A 17000-nucleotide genomic window follows, 5' to 3' on the forward strand; every position below is an offset into this window, starting at 1 on the left:
CAAAACAAGGAGACATTGAATCATAAATAAATGCTTGAATTATCACAAAATCTTCCCATTCTGCTGCCCCGACCTGGATTCTCAAAGGCCAAGGGATATCCCTGATGAGTGTCATTAAATGCACAGAGCAAAGTGCACGGCCGGTGGGGCAGAGGAGATGGCCCACTCAGGAAAGTGCCCACCAGGCAAGAAGTGCCTGTCACCTAAGCATGAGCACAATTCCCAGCACCTACATAAAAGCCATGTGAGATAGAGAATGCCTATGGTCCTTGCTCCGGGAAGGCACAAAGACAGTCCCTAAGCCTCATTTTCCAGAAAACCTAGCCAAATCAGTGAGTTCTAGAAGAGTGAGGGTCCATAGCTCAGAAAAGAAGGAAGGAAGGAAGGAAGGAAGGAAGGAAGGAAGGAAGGAAGGAAGGAAGGAAAGAAGGAAGGGAGGGAGGGAGGCAGGGAGGCAGGGAGGAAGAAAAGAAAAGAGAAGAAAAGAAAAGAAAAGAAAAGAAAAGAAAAGAGAAGAAAAGAAAAGAAAAAAAAAGGTAGGCAGTGCTGAAGAATCTACTCCCAAGGATGACGTCTGGTTTGCTTACACCCATGCCCACCTGTGCAGCATAGCCCTGCCAGGTGCTCCATCAGAGACTTCTATGGCCTCTGCTGACAAGAAATCAGAGACTCACTAGTTTTGAAAATGTGTACTATTAATGTGATAGTCACACACCACTGTATAAACTATAAACTGTATCATCATTTTTTCAATGTTTACATTTTGACTATGTCAGTGCGGTTGCTCTCTGGAAATTATCATGATTTATGGTTATTGTACTCTTCCCTATAATCCTGAAGGACTCACCCCATTTCATAGTTCTTTTCTATGGACACTGACGATTACAATGCCAGGGCCAGACAGGCGCTGCTGGACACAAGCCTGTTGCCATGGGAAGCTCAGGGCAGAAAGCAGTTGATTGGTCTCAGTGTGGATGTAAGCTTAGAAACTGGCAAGTCCAAGCTAGAATGTCAGCCAGTCTGGTGGACCGCTAAAGGAAGCTTGGGTGTATGAATCTATCAAGCAAGACACAAACTGAACGTTAAAATGGGTGCCGTGACGTTTAAATGTTCCCATTTGAAGCAGCAGATGTAGTCATTAACTTACAAACTCCAGAGTAAGGGCACACACGTTATTCTGTCTAACTCTCACAACAACCAAAAGACTGTTGCTGCCATTGGTAGCCCAGTGTTTCAGATGGATATAATGCAAGGATATAATGGTTAAACATGGTGACATGATTCATATGTGAGTGACCCCAGACTGAGCTGTTCTTGTTCATGTACAGTGTGGGAACCAACTTACAGAATTTCAACTATTAACCATCTGGTACCCAAGAGAGGAAGGATGTACTGAGTGTGACACACTTGGTTCCTTGGAAGACCTTTCTTGGCTACAGTCCAGTCAATGCACACATGTGGCTCCCAGATTTCAGGCCAGTACTCCATCAAGAGCAAGACTCTCAGCATCCTCTGGTTCCTTTGTAGTCTTTTGGGAATGTACTATAGGGCCAACGGCTTGAGTTGACACCCCAGCACTCCAAAGCAGACACTCTCATCTCCCAGGCTAGTATCTAGGAGGCAGGAAGACACGGGCAACTAGCATGTGTGACTACAATTGCCAGCATCAGATAGTGGGACAAAATTTATTTCCTTGATCTCGTGTGTGTGTGTGTGTGTGTGTGTGTGTGTGTGTGTGTGTGTGTGTGTGTTCAGGTCAGAGGACAGCTGCCACTGTCATTCCTTAGTTGCCATTGCTTTTTTTTTTGAGACAAAGTTGGCTCCTTGGTCCTAGTCACTGTTAAGACAGCTACTTGTGTGCTTTCTTGTTTACCTGTACATGGTGTGCCTGGGTGGCTGTTTATAAAAATGTGACAACTAAAAGCTGGCCCTAACCCGGTTTTGTTATCAGGAGTTCCCCATAGTGGCAGAGAAAGATCATTTTTACCTTCCTAGATTAAAAGGACAAATGACTTGTTAACATTTAGGGGGGAGAGGGGCCCCAGAGCCTTGCAAGAGCTATGAGGCTTTGATTAGTCAGGGCTTACTCCTCTGCACTTCCTCCATGCACTCCAACCTACCCACCTCTTTTGGTTTGGTTTGGTTTTCTCTTTTTAAATTATTTTTAAAACATCATCTTATATAACACTGACTGGCCTCAATATCTCTGATTATGACCTTGAACTGACGATCTTCCTGCTACCACCCCTCCCCCCAGTGCCGGAATTACAGGTATGCAGCATTATATCAAGCAACTACTCGTCTCTCTTCCTAATTCTTCCTCTTAATCTTCTCTCCCCATTGTCTCTCTCCACTGAGTTATATTCTGCAGACCTTCACATTGTGCAAATACTGCATGCAACTCCCAAGCAGGACTGTCCCCAGAGAACATAGATTAATTGTTCTATGTCAGTGTACCCAGGCTCTCAAGGCAGTTCCAGCTCTGTGGACAATGCCTGACCCATCCTCCCTGTTAAGGTGATATAATGGGAGAGCACTTGTTTGGGATCGCATGAGCCAGAGTCCTGACTGACTCACGAAGCAGTGAGCAGTATGAGGGCACAAGAGCACATATCATTCTCCTGATGTCTCCTACCTGCCAGACCGGTCCCATGGATGGGTATGGGTTCAATCCACATAATAGGATCCTGGCAACCACTGAGCTTTACTCAACAGTGGGGGACCACACGGCTCTGTGTATCATTCAGTTCAACCTACCCAAACTTCCGTGCAAGAGAGATTACCAAGAGTGCCATTTGGAAACAGAGGAAAGCCAGGCACACAGGGTTAAGTGCCCAAGTTTGCATTGTGTGCAATGGTCAAAGTTGGAGAAATTCCAAGGCAGTTTGAGTCTGAAGTCTGTGCTCCTGACCACTTCGTGCCCTCCTGCCTGCCAGTCCTCCATGTCAGAAGAGCCCTGCTGGGTTGTATCAGTTAAACCTCACATTCACTTTCACTGTTGATAGAGGTCTTTGTCCTGTGCAATGGACTTTGATTTCTAAATTGTGCTTTCCTTCTAGATAATTCCTCAGGCATTCATCAGTACTCACCCAAGCCTGAGTGTACAGTAGCTAGGGGAGCTGGTTGACTATTCCACAGAGCAGGAGGCCTACAATGACCTACCCTCAAAAAATGCAGTGTTTCTAGAAGGTTCCATAGAGCTTCTGCAGTTTTGCCTATGAGACTCTCCAACATCATTTGAGGAATTATGTTTAACATGGAGTTTTAACAAACTTTCCCTGACAGTTGCTGAGTCAGGGAGGACAAACAGTAAATGTCACCATATCAGCACCATTAAACCATGGTCAGGATAGCTACCCACTGCCACCTCCAGCAGCCTGACAAGTTCTTTTCAAGGGCCTCTGCTCAGATGATGCTGGAGTTCTTGGACTCACTGCAGAAAAGTATTTCACCATGCCCCAATAGGGAAAAAGAAATTTCACCTCTTTAGGAAAAAGAGGTGAAATTTCTTTTTCCCTCATTATTTATTTATTCACTTTATATCCCAATCACTCACCCCCTCTCCTCCCTTCACAGTTCCTCTCTTCATTCCCCTCTCCACCCCTTCTCCTCTGAGAGGGTAATGGCCCTCTGGGTATCCCCCTACCCTGGCACATCAAATCTCTGTAGGGCTAGGTGTAAGCTGTTCTACCGAGGCCAGACAAGACAACCCAGTTAGGGAAAACAGGATCCACAGGCAAGCAACAGAGTCAGAGACAGCCCCTGCTCAGTTGTTAGGGGAGCCACATGAAGACAGAGCTTCATCTGCTACATATGTGTAGGGAGTTGGAGTTTCTTAACATGAAAGCTTAATGTAGATTTAAGGGTGGGGCTGCACAGAAATAGGACCCATGGCTCCAACTGCTTATGTAGCAGAGGAAGGCCTTGTTGGGCACCAATGGAAGGAGAAACCCTTGGTCCTGTCAAGGTTGGACCCCCAGTGAGGGGAATGTCGGGGGGGCAAGAAGGGGGATGGATGAGGAGGTGAACACCCTCATAGAAGAAGGAGAGGGGGATGGGATAGGGAGTTTATGTCCAAGAAACCAGGAAAGGGAATAACATTTGAAATGTAAATTTAAAAAATCCAATTAAAAAGAAAAAAAGAAATAGAGACACATGGGAAATAAGGGTACACACCAAAATGTGGACATAGTCTTCTCAAGGGAGAGTCCCAATGTATAGTTTTTAGTATATTTGAGTTCCATCTCAGAGTTCTAGTCTTGGCTTGTTCAGTAAATGAGATTGTAAGGTGATTCCTGAGTGGATAGGCTCAAAGTTAATAAGATAAAGCCTTGGTCATTTCAGTTGTAGAGGAAGGGAAGATGATTTTACAATAAATGAAAGTTTACTCTTGTTTGTGAGATTTCCAAAAATGCACCAGGGCTAGGAGGAAGTCCAGGTCGTATGTGCTTGAGCCTAAGTATTTTAACGTCCCTGTTTGGAAACTCCTTTTAAAGTGAATATTGCCTCTAAGTCAGCCACCTTCACAGCACATGTTATCATGCTGAAATTCTTGATTCTCGGCAGGTGAAAGGCTTCAAGCAGACTCCTTTCCCTTTCCCAGGTCTGCTTAATTGCCCAGCCTTTCTGTGCTGCCTCAGGCCTTCCCCAGCAGAGTGAGAAGGTGTGGTATGTTGCAATTCCAACATTTGAGTAACATGTTTATCCTTAATTAGTCACCTTTCTAATAACACCAGGTCGAAAGCAACATATGGAAGAAAGGTTTATTCAGGCTTAGGGTTCCAAAGGCTAAGAGTCCATCATGGCAGAAAGGCTTGGCAGCAAGTGGCAGGCCTGGGGATAGAAACAGAAAGCTGAAAATTCACATCCTCAAACCCAATGGTGAAGCCTAGAGAGCAGACTAGAAGTGTGACAGGCTAAGAACTCTCAAAGTGATGTCCTTCCTTCACAAGCTATAACCTCCCCCCACAGCCTCGACCCCCACCCCCAACACTGCCACCAACTAGGAACCAAGTGTTCAAACACCTGAGCTGACGAGACACCGTTCTCATTCAAACCACCATCCTTGGTCTCCCAAGTTTCTCCATGGCGCATAGGACATGCTTAGAGATGTGAAAGACTTGTTGAGTTACCCACCTGGACTTGCCAACCACAGGAAGAAGAAACCAATATTATGTCAGGTCATGGCCCTCCAGCAGCTCATCCGGTTGTGGGTCATGGGACGGCCATCTCTCTGACATCTCTGTACCCATCACCCTGCTTGGCTCAAGGCTTTATGTCATCCTCTCACACAACCACAGCAAGCTAGGATCATCCATAGAACACGGAGTCAGCTGCTTGACCTGGATGGTGAGGCTGGCAGTAACACGGTGTGGACTTTATCATCTACCGTCTGTGCCTCTTAAGTCCAGGAGCATTTGCTTGCAGGTGCTCTCCGGGCGGTCTAGCCCATCCATGTAATTGCCAGCCACTGCTTGGGAACTCAAGTTCATTACTTAACCTTATTAAGTTCTCGTTTCCTCTGTGAAATGGGATAAAACTATTACCTTGGCTTAAAGCGATTTCAAGAATTGAAAAGTGAATTAAAGCGTTTGTCTCGATGCCTCACACGCTCTAAATCTTGGTATAGGCAGCTGTTGTTAGGCTTTTATTTTGGTTTGCTTTGGGAGATAAAAATCTTTGCATGTATGTTGGTCGGGCCACTAACTAGAGATCCTCTTGCCTCAGCCTCTTAAGTGCTAGATCTTCCAGACATGTGCCAGCCATTGTGTCTGAGCAGCTGCTGTTACCCATGTTATCCATATGCCACCATTGCTAAGATAGAATTGTGTTTGCAAAGTGGTTCAAAAGAGATGCAGTCAAGAGTGCTAAAGGGATTGAACAGTGGTTGAGAGCTTGCATGCTCTGGCAGGGGACCCAAGTTCAATTCCCAGCACCCATGTCACGAATGCCTAGAACTCCAGCTCCAAGAAGTATGAGAACGAAAATAAAGCCTTCACATTTGATCTTTTACTTCAAAACAAGCGTGTATGTGTGGGGCTTTTGAATCAAAGAAACATTTCACCATATGAAACATAGGAGTCAAGCAAAGACACGGGCAGGTGTACATTAATAATTACTAAACATGAACTGACCATCTTGGTCAAATGAAATGAAGGTGTCAGTGTGGATATGGAGAAACAAATTGAACATAGACTTAATTCAAGACAGAAAACAGTGGCCATTTTTGAACAGGCTTAGTGACATGAATGGAGCCAGGCACCTGTAGGATTTGAAAAATCATCCATGCCTCCGAGGGCTGAAGTGTGTGTGAGGAAGCTGCATGCCATGATACTTGAGAGGGAGCAAGGCTAAGCCATCACAGTGCCGAAACCTGTTAACAAAATGCATTTTAGTAATGCATAAGGAAGAAGAATCTTCGACCTCAGAGTCGGCTTTCTGGAATGCACAGGTCTAGACTTAACAGTGTGCAAGTCATACATTTAAATGGTGGTGTTTGCTAGCCTCAAACAACATGAAATCTTCGAATGTGTTTGAAGAGCTTGTGATCTGGTAAGAGAAGTTTGGCCTACGAGCTGACTGACTGACTGACTGACTGACTGACTGACAGCAAAGATATCTTTGGATACTCAGGTGCCAAATTTCTGTATACCCAACTAGTGAGGATGAAGGGAGAAGGAGAGAAGGAGGAAGAAGCTGGCAAACCCATCAGTACCTGAACCTCCATTCCACTCTTGAGGCACTTGAGGTGAGAAGGCATGATAATGACAACACAGCTTCTCATGGCTGGTATCTGAACTCAGGGCTTTGTGTCCCTCCAACCCGGTTACTTCCACACACCTCTGTGAAGCTGGGCTTTACAGAGACTGTGCAAATGAGTTCAGCATCCCACTTAGTTTCTTTCCCCTCTATTTCCTAGGTTCCTGAAAGTCAGGTCTGCTTCTTCCCCTTCGAGTCAGCTACCACAGAGACAGCTTGGAGCCGAGTACCAAGCCCATGGCCCCCACACTCTGATTGGCACAGGGATTGCGGCTGGGCCCTCAGAAATATGAAAAGTGCTGGCTGCTTGGTTCCGCAAGCATTCGGAGGCAGCTGTTGTTTTGCCTTTTCTTTTTCTTCTTCTTCTCAATGTTTTTCTTTTATCATACAAAGCTTCATTCCTTTTAGAAGAGAGGTGAAGGATAAGAGGCAGGAGGAATCGAGTCAGTGGCTCCGAGGCCTTGATGAGTTTAGAAGGAAATACAAAATGATGCAAAACTATAATTCCTCATTGTTCTTGCCGCTTCCAACCCCTGCTGACTGACCACTTCTTCCCATCAAATATGTATAATATTTGCTTGAGATGCCGATCAAAAAACTCTCTTTTCTCTAGAGGGAACAGCCAGTCAATCAATCTTGAAGACAGAGCTCAGCATCAAAGAAGTCTGTCGCTAAATGCCCCCTCTCTGCCCTTCCTTTCCTCTTCATGGGGAAACAAAAGGCTTGGATTGCAGAAAGGCCTTTTTATCCCAAGTTGGCCTCTTTCCATTAGTGTCTTGGCTCTAGGGGAGGTAGGGAGCATCAGTCTAATATAAACTGCACTGTGAAGATGCTCATGTTAATGAATAAGGTTTAATATTTAAATATCACCATAGTCCGTGCTTTTAGAGATGGAAACTATTGATTTTTAAACAACTTAGGCAAGGTACTTTTTTTTTTGAGGCAGGAGTCTCAAATACCCCAGACTGGCCTCAGACTATTAATTAGGGTAGCTAAGGTAGTCAATGATGCCCTTGAACTTCTGCTCGTCCTTCCTCTACCTCCTGTGTGATGGGGTCACAGGCATTAGCCACACAGTTTCAGCCAAGATGCCATGTAATGATAGTGTTTAAATCATAACTGCTCTTTGAAAGGCATGCTAAGGTTGAGGTCTAACCTCCGCACAGCCCAGGGTCCTCATCTTGGATGGATATGGAGAAGCAGCCTTGTCAATGTTTCAGAGATGCTCAGGTCCACAGTCCCTGCATCACTTCCCATTAACCCTCATGAGACTGTCCTATGAATGTTTACATTAGTACTTGTTTTCCACGTTCAATATTCTTTCTCCAGACCTTCTTCCTAAGTGACTCTCTACGGGGAACCAAATTCTGCCAAAGCATATTTTTTTTTGTCTGTTTGCATTTTCCATCATATCCCATTGATTTGAATTTCTGTTGTGGAATCGGACTTTTTGTCACTCGTTGCTTCACAACAACTATTTCCGAAGCATGAGTGACTTAGGACTATCATTTTCAGCTCATGGGTCTATGGCCCAGGAATTCAGGCATAGAGCCTGATGGAGATACTTGTGTCTATCCCTAGTGCCTGAGATCTTACATGGAAGATGTGAGAGCTGGAAGCTAGAATCATCTGAAAGTCCCGTGTGGCAGCTCCTGTAGATGTTGCCACAGCATTGGCTACAGCAATTCTGTGCAGCCTCTCTCCATGTGTAGGCTGTTTCACAGCACCATACCTGGTCTTCTGCTTCTCCCTCACCACACCAGGTGACAACATGGTAGAGAGTATGGCATGATATCACTTCGGAATGATATCTTTATAATGGAAGTAAGATGGTCAGGAAGGAATAACAACTGGAAGTGAAAACCAGCCATGTTTGACTAATAGAATTTCATGGAAACAATGGATTCTTAAAAATCGCATTGAACCCAGGGCCTCCTGAGCCAGTAGTCATTCTCGGATCTCACCTATGTAAGCTCCAAAAAGTATTCATTGTGAACACTACATAATACCTATGGCCACACAAAGAAGCCCTTTCCCATTGGTCCTGTTACATCCTCTGATTCAACACGTCCTTCCTCCTAACCTCATCTCTGTCCTCCGGGGGCTTTATTCTTCCAAAGCCACACCCAGCTGAAAGTCTACCCTGGATAGGAAGAGACATTTCAAGAACTGTTAAGCAGTGGTCACCTCTTTCAAAAAGGAAAGGCAAAGGTGTTAGTTTTTAAATAAAGATTAAAACCTTCCAATATACGACTTTCTTTTTTCTCTGAAACATTTTAATGAGCCATCTATTCACATCATTCACCCACTTAAAGGTTTAACTCAACTTCATTAAATGTTTTTACTTATTTGTGTGTGACAGTATCATGCAATGTATATAGAGGTCAGAGGGTGACTTCCAGACATCATCTCTTTCCTTCCATTCTGTGAGTTCCTGGAACTAAACTCAGGCTGTCAGACTTGGCAGCAAGCACCTTTATTCACTGGACCATCCTGCCAGCCAGTTCCTTTCACATGTGTTTGTTTATCTTGCCTGTTTGAGGCAATGTCTTATAGAATGTTCAGGATGCACACATACATTGCCATACTCTATGACTGTTTCTCTCCCTTTACTGACACAAACCTGTACCTGCTGCCATCCTTCCCCTGCTCCCTCCATTCTCTCTAGCCCAACAACACTCATCCACCCTCTATCTCCATAGATGGATCAGTTCTAGGGTATCATACAGCCCATGTTATTCTGTGACTGGATTTCTAAACTTAGCGTAGTGTTTCAAGATGTCTCTGCATTACAGGAGGCATCAGTATTCTATCCCTGTTTTGTGAACAAACACTGTCCCATCCCAAGGACATACCATGATTTATGTATCCAGTTAGGAGCAAATTAGCATTACTGGTTCTTCCTACCTTTCAGATATTATAACCATGGCGGCTAAAACAGTTTTTGTCACGTGCATCTTCATTTCTGTTCATCATGTAACTAATACTAGAATTTTGCTGTGACTCAGTAATGGTGTTTAACTTTCTCAAATTGCTTTTTAACATGGCTGTACCTTTTTATGTCCCTACCCAAACTGGGATTTCATTTCCTCCACATCCTCAGGGTCACAGACTATTGTCTGTCTTCATGTTAGGCATTCCAATGGGTGGGAAGTGTTATCTCATTGTGGTTTGATGTATGAGGACTTTAGGTGGCCCTTTTCCTGAACTCACCTTGAGAATTTTTGACAGAATCAATGACATTGCTCCTGAAGATTCAAAAAAGAAACTGTGAAGCCTTAGGCTTCTCCAAGTTTGTAATGGATGTCCTCTTTACGTTCTCAATTGCATACTTCTTTAGAAAAACACTTAATGTAAAGCCCTTATTCATTAAAAATGTCATTTATTAATTATTTATGAATTCTAGATACAACTTTCTCATCAGATAAATGTTTGCCAACTTTCTTCTGGGCGGCTTTTTTCTTACCTTCTTGATGGTATCTATGCAGCCCACTTTTTAATTTCTGTAATTGTTTAGCTGAGACACCTTTTCACTTTATGTTCAGTATTTACTTCTGCTTCCACCTATTCGTCCACCCCTTTATCTACCCATTCTCACACCCATTTGTCCACCTCTTCATCCACCCTACCCATCCATCCACCCACCCATCCACCCACCCATCTACCCCTTCATCCACCCATTTATTCTTACTTATTCATCGTCCATTATATGTCAAGTTATATGAGCACTTGGTGAATAGTGAATGATAGAAGATATGTCCTCCATGTCATGAGACTTAGACCCCTCAAGAGAGATTGATGGCAACCATTTCAGTATATCAAGAGAGAATCAACAAGCGTAGATATTTTAAAGAAAATAAACAGATGACAAAGTAAGAAACCTGTGTGGTGTCTGCGTCTAAGAAAGGAAAGCAGTTTAGGTGTGAGGGCCAGCTTCCTTTCATCTGTCGATGAAACCAGCCAAGTATGCAGAAATCATATGATAAAGAGAGTAGCAGACAATGCTGGCATTTAGAATGTATATCGCACATAATTTTAGTAGACAATGGGGGAATTTAGAATTTATATCACATATAATTTGAAACTATTGAGCTGTGGGTGATTAGGTGGTCCCTAGTACAGGACAAAGACTGTGTGGATTCTTGTCCTGTGCTTCTGTTTTCATTTTCCAAAAGGAACCACAATCAGGTAGCAATAAAGTTAGAGCTGATAGGAAGTTGTGTTCCTTACTTTCTTGTCGCTCTGACAAAAACAGCAGAAAGAAAGAAGGACTTCTTCTGCCTCACAGTTGAAATGTGCAGTCCGTCGTAGTGGGGATTAAGTCCTGGCAGCAGGCATATGAGACAACTGGTCACATTACACCTGCAGAGAGGAAGCAGAGAGTAACAAATGCTGGTATTCAGCTCATTTTCTCTTTTTATTCTGTCTGGAGCCCCAGCCTATGGGCTGCATCCATGGTTAGGGTATGTATCCTGCCCTAGTTAACCAAACCTAGAGGTTAATTTCTATGGTGATTCTAAATCCCATCAAGTTAACAAGATTAACTGTTAAACCAAGTCTGTGGACCCTTATTTCTGTGATTTTCCCACCAAACACGAGAGACTAGGAAGTCCACATTTTTTAACTGGTAGTTAACCATCAACATCGCCCACCTCCTCCTGAAGCCACCTTGTGGATTCCTAATAGACTTGTTGACATTTGGCAGGAAGATGAAAGGAGAGACTGAAGCCCGAGGCTCATCAAAGTCTGGGTTTGAATCTTCCATATCACCCAGGAGCCTGCTGGACACAGAGAATCCCAAATCTGTCAGATTCAAATACGGATTTCAACAAGGTCCTCAAATGATCTGTATGCAGGCTCAAGTCTGGGAAACATTGATGGAGTTTATCAGAATATCATCAGGAGAATGCTGAGTGATTCAGAGGGCTTTGACCAGCTTGATGAGTCAGAAGACAAATGATGCTCTCATCAGGAAGCTCTTATTATAGACCCTTCTTTTTTTTCCTTTTCTTTTTTGGAGCTGGGGACCGAACCCAGGGCCTTGCGCTTTCTAGGCAAGCGCTCTACCGCTGAGCTAAATCCCCAGCCCCTATAGACCCTTCTTGATTCCATTCTTTCTTTGGCTCTAGTACATCTTCACCCTCAAAGTCCCATGGTATCTTCCATAGTAGCAGGAAGGGTCATCGCCTTTCCATTTTTGTAGCCTTCATTCTGGTCATCAAATATTATTATAGCCATATCAATACAGATCCTTTCTCCTGCCCCATGTTCTTCCATTTACCTAAAGCCCTCTGAGTCTCAAATCTTCCTTGGATTTTTGTCTTGCTTACTTTCAAAGTGAAAGCTAGGTCTGGCTTTGAAGGTTCTCTGGGTTCAAGCCCCAGAGATCATTTCCAGCTCTTTCCAGTTGCCCATCCATATGTTCATGTCTTTGCTCACACATTGGCAGGCCCTTCCCCGACTCCTCTCTCATCATCTTTCACAAATGTCACGTCTCCCGTGTGTCTCTTTTTCTCCAAAGCCCCAAGGTAAGTGTTGCCTGTGTCAGGATTTTATTTTTCTAGCAGTATACTTTCAGGCAGCAGAAGGGGACTTCACAACTATGCTATTAGCTTGTGAAAGACTGAGGACGCATGTCTGTCTCCTTTCCACATGTGCACCTGATATGGCTATCACGTCGTGGCGAGTTGGTAAATATTTGCCTCTAAGTCTAATAAAGGCATTGTAGAATTTCCAGATCCACAAGCATGTGGTTGCCCTTAATTTATTTCCTCTAAGATTCTGTGCTACAGTTCAGCAATCATGTAAACAAATTCGTTATGCAGGCAGCCATGGGTAGACAGCCTCTGATCAACTGGGTGTTAGGCATTGGATGCAGTCCAGAATTTTAGGCCAGATGAAAACTGTGGATCTTCATTTTAAGGGCCCTCTCTTCTGTGGAGCCAAGCTCCTCTTTGAGTATGTTTGGATATCTTTTCCTCTCCCTGTTAGGTCATTCAAGAACAGCAGTTTCTGAGTGTCTATATCAGAAAGAGAGTTTGCCCAATCTGAGCTTTAGGGTCATCCAGACACAAAATACTGATGGCCTTTATTCCTATTTTATATAGTTTGCCTGTTCTGGAAGATTGAACTATGAGAGTTTCTGAGACATTGTTCCCAAGGGGCTCTTTGTGTATGTATATGTGCTAGTCACCTAATGGCATGCATAAAGGTAAGCACACATGGAAGACAGTGTGTCTACTCTTACTGTACAATCAGAGAAAAACACAATTGCAGAAGAGTGAACAAACTAGCGCATCTCCCCAGTGAGTTGTCAGATCAGGAACTAGAGTTCAGAACACAAGCTGGTGTTCAGGATTCATGACCAGGAGGCTACTCTTCAGTTAGCAGGCTCACTGCAGCCTCATTAAATACTAAAGATACATAAAGCTGGGGTTGAACTTCGATGGCATTCCTTGCCCTGAACACACATACCTTTGTTTGACACAGCTTATAATAAGAGAGTCTGCACTGGCTTGTGAGAAGAACATATTTGCTGCGTCTCTTCTAATCTGGGCTCACTGAGACTAACCATCTCCTCAGTCACTGAGGTCCATGGAGAGTGGGAGTCAGCATTGGGTCACTATACTAAGGCCTGTGATCACCAACTTTGAGGGAGAACAGGTTTGTGTTTGGCTAATCATTTTGGGAGTTCTGATCCATGATCAGTTAGTTGGCTCTGGTATTTTGCTGTTGACTCTGAGGCAAGACATCAAGGTAGGAACATATTGTGGTATGAAACTGATCATATCATGGACACAAGAGACAGGAAAAGGGACCCAAGTCCTTCAAGGACATGCCTTAGTGATCTATGTTCTGCCCCCTAACGTCTGTACTACTCACCAGGAGCAGCACCCTGGGTAGCAATCTCTGATGCTCTTTTGAGGAACACCTAAAACCCAAGCTATAGGCATCCCTCAACTACATGCTCACCATAAGCATCATGTTAACCGTGGGTGGTGAGTTATGCTTCTGTCTGGAAGAGAAATAAGAAACATATTGAGATGATGACAGGCATTAACATCTAGGTAGGCAACAAGATCATGGATGTCCTAAAAGAAGTCTCTAGAATACAAAAACTTCTGTTATCAAACAGTCTTGCTGATCTGCCAGCTTCAAAATGCATCTGAGTTTTTCACAGCAATCTGTTTAACGGCCAAGGCCATCTGTGCTCAAGATTGTGTGTTTGTGAAGTGACAACTATTTCTTTTGAGAAGGGACATGTTCCTTTCTTTGCTGTCATCAAAGCAGACAGGTAAAGTGTTGATGGGACCCTAAGAAGAAGACCTAAGAAGGCTGTGAAACATGGGAAAACATAAACTACTCCATTTTAGACTATTGGGTACCAATTACTACAACCTGCTGGTTTGAGGCCTTTGGAAAGATAACATGGAAATTGGTACCTTGTGGCACCTTCAAAGGAGGAAATGAAATTTCATAATAAAATGGTATTCTCAACTACTATCTCACCTCCTGTGGACTGCCTGTTGCCGTATCCCAGGCTTCCAGGGACCTACTGCAATTCTTACCTTCATCTGGCTCTGACTTTCGGGCTCTTCAATGGGAAAACGTGAGAGGTTCCAATTGTAGATGAGAAATTAACTCGGGTGCATTTTAGGCTTCTCATAGGAGGTGGCCCTTGGATGGTCTCTATCAAAGCAATTAGAACCATCTACCTGTTGCACTTCATACAAAGATTATGTAATAATGGACTGCCAGTCCAAGGTGCTTCCTAGAAAGCTTTCATTAGATTTCAAGTATCTGCTCATGCTTCCTGCCCTCTTGTCAACTCAACAAGACATTCACTATTCAGCACATCCAGAAACCAGAAGTTTAGTAAAAAAAAAAAAAAAAAAAAAAAAAAACGGAAGCTGGACCTCTGAGTGTGATGTTGGGACCTGTTCATGAGGAGGAATATCACATTGGCAAGACACAGGCTTCTCCTTTAGAACCTCCTTTGTCCTATATTCTGAATATAGTTGCTTTGCCTTTGATAAGCCCTGCCTTCTGCTCCTTCACCAAGCAAGAGATGGAAACTAGGGCCATATACATGCTAGGCAAGTGTAATACCTCTAAACTATACACTCAACTGTTGGTTTTACTGTGTGCCTCAGGATGACTTTGGACCTTCTATGTATCCAAGGCTGACTCAAACTCACAATCTTCCTGCCTCTGGCTTCTATCTGCCATGATTGCAGATAAAGGACAGGATACACAGCCCAGTGTGTTTTTATGAGAGGATTCTATCTGTTTCTTTGTTGGTTTGTTGGTTGGTTGGTTGGTTGGTTGGTTGGTTGGTTGGTTGGTTGGTTGGTTGGCTGGTTCGGTTGATTGGTTGGTTGTTGGTTGGTTGGTTGGTTGGTTGGTTGGTTGGTTGGTTGGTTTTTGAGAGAGGCTCTAGGCCATGGTTGAGCTCACTGTTTAGCTTTAGGAGAACCATGAACTAACTAATCATCCTGCCTCTGCAGAATCCAAATGCGGAGATTATATGTGTATACAACCATGCTCCATTTATATGGTGCTGAGAACCAGACTTCAGTCTTTGTGCATGTTAGGGCAGACTCTCTATAAACTGAGCCATGTTTCCAGCCCATAAATAGGATTCTAAGGCACCACCCAAGTCATCTGGGAAAAGTCATACAGTTCAGTACAGCTATCTGCCAACAAACATGGTAGCCATGTGTGCTACTGCTATTCTGTCTCCTCTCAATCATTTCCACAGCCTTTCCAAGATGGAAATGGCTATGCCTGATCACCTTGACTACATGGGCTCCTGAAACTAATGAGATCTAAATAGAAAGATAGCACCATGAGATATGAGGTACATGGTAGAAACAGGAGGACGGGCAGAAATGTAGGGAGCTGTTTCTTCTTCCTCAAAGCTGTGCTCTAACATAGTACATGTTCTTCAGAACAGAGTTTAGGTCAACTCTAGGTTGACCCTTCTATTGAGATGTTGCCATGGAGAGAGGAAGGCTAGTGGGAAATACTGTGGCCCTGTCATTCTCCTTGGTCTTTATAATAAAGATGCCTTGTTAATGAGCCCATCCCACAGAGTCTGGCCTTTCAGATAAAAAAAAATGAGAAGCAGCAGGACATGCTCACCAGAGAACTGCAACAAATGAGGCCACAGTAAGTGAGAGTCCAAATACAGTGGACTTGGGAGGTCTGAACTCAGTGTTAATGAGCACAGCTCCTCTTCCGCCTTCTTGTCCAGGATGTGTGCTGTCAAGGACACCAAGCACGTGTGTCCTACTTATTCAGAAAAGAGCCAATCTGGACTCTGTCCTACTATTGTTAGCAGTGGTAGTAGAGTCTGGGTTAGATAGGCCCAAGTTCTTGGCCTCTTATCCAAAGAATTTAATATGCAGGTCATAAAGATTCACAAGAAGCAAGATGACTCTTTGTAGGTGACACAGGAAAACACTGTCAAGTTTGACTGCAGGTCTTATGAGTGAGGTTACTCAAAAGCCCAAGACTATAGCTTGGTGTCTGTTTTGGGGAGTCTAAAGGAAGGGTAGGTTATTAAGGGGAGTCATGTGGGCAGTTGCCTATTTTGATTGTAGGTCAGATCATATGATCATTTTTCCTACTGCAGGTGTCCTTTCCCATAATAATAAAAGTAATCATGTGCATGCCCAGTTATTCATAGACTTAAGATGGCAAATAGGTATTCTCACTAAAAGGTGACTAGAGGATATTTTGCCCTGCTGCTCAAGCACTCAAAACAAGTTCAGACTGGATCCAGCCTTCTATTCTACATACCCAGCTAGAGGGGGAAGACATTTGAGTAGAACTTGTCCAAATTTGATTGTTAAGGACAAGAGTATCAAAAAGCTATCATGCCTTCGAATAGAAAAGGTAATATAATATATACTGGAATTTGGAAACAGGAGCACTCGATAGGAGTTCCCATCCTTGTTCTTTTGATAGCTTGCTAATTTGAGGTAGCTTGTTCAATTCCCCTAAGTACCAGTCACCTAATTATCGAGAGAAGCATCACTGTAATGATATCCCGTTATCAGCTAGAGAGCAGGAATCTTGAAACTATGACATATCAATTCAAGCTTGTGTTGCTCTTATTGTTATTAATAATAACACCACATACCCTGCTGTTATTAAAGAAGTGTTCAGCAGCCAGTAATTGAATTTGGATATCCAAAGAAGTAGGTATGTATTATAAATGTGAACAATCGAAACCT

At 43.6% G+C, this 17000-nt stretch overlaps 2 protein-coding genes across 3 annotated transcripts in view; one reads left to right on the forward strand and one right to left on the reverse strand.

The window, feature by feature from the left end:
- Nucleotides 1-17000, forward strand: part of Gria1 (glutamate ionotropic receptor AMPA type subunit 1) — a 319566-nt gene that overhangs the window by 76772 nt on the left and 225794 nt on the right. The window lies entirely within an intron of this gene.
- LOC120095106 (uncharacterized) overlaps nucleotides 257-17000 on the reverse strand; it is a 79430-nt gene continuing 62686 nt past the window's right edge. Inside the window, exon 3 of the transcript XR_005490233.2 lies at nucleotides 257-11121. The gene's annotated coding sequence lies outside the window, so the exon portion shown is untranslated. The remainder of the gene's footprint in view (nucleotides 11122-17000) is intronic.

This window comes from Rattus norvegicus, chromosome 10 (genome assembly GCF_036323735.1).
Source record: "Rattus norvegicus strain BN/NHsdMcwi chromosome 10, GRCr8, whole genome shotgun sequence".
Classification (NCBI taxonomy): Eukaryota; Metazoa; Chordata; class Mammalia; order Rodentia; family Muridae; genus Rattus; species Rattus norvegicus.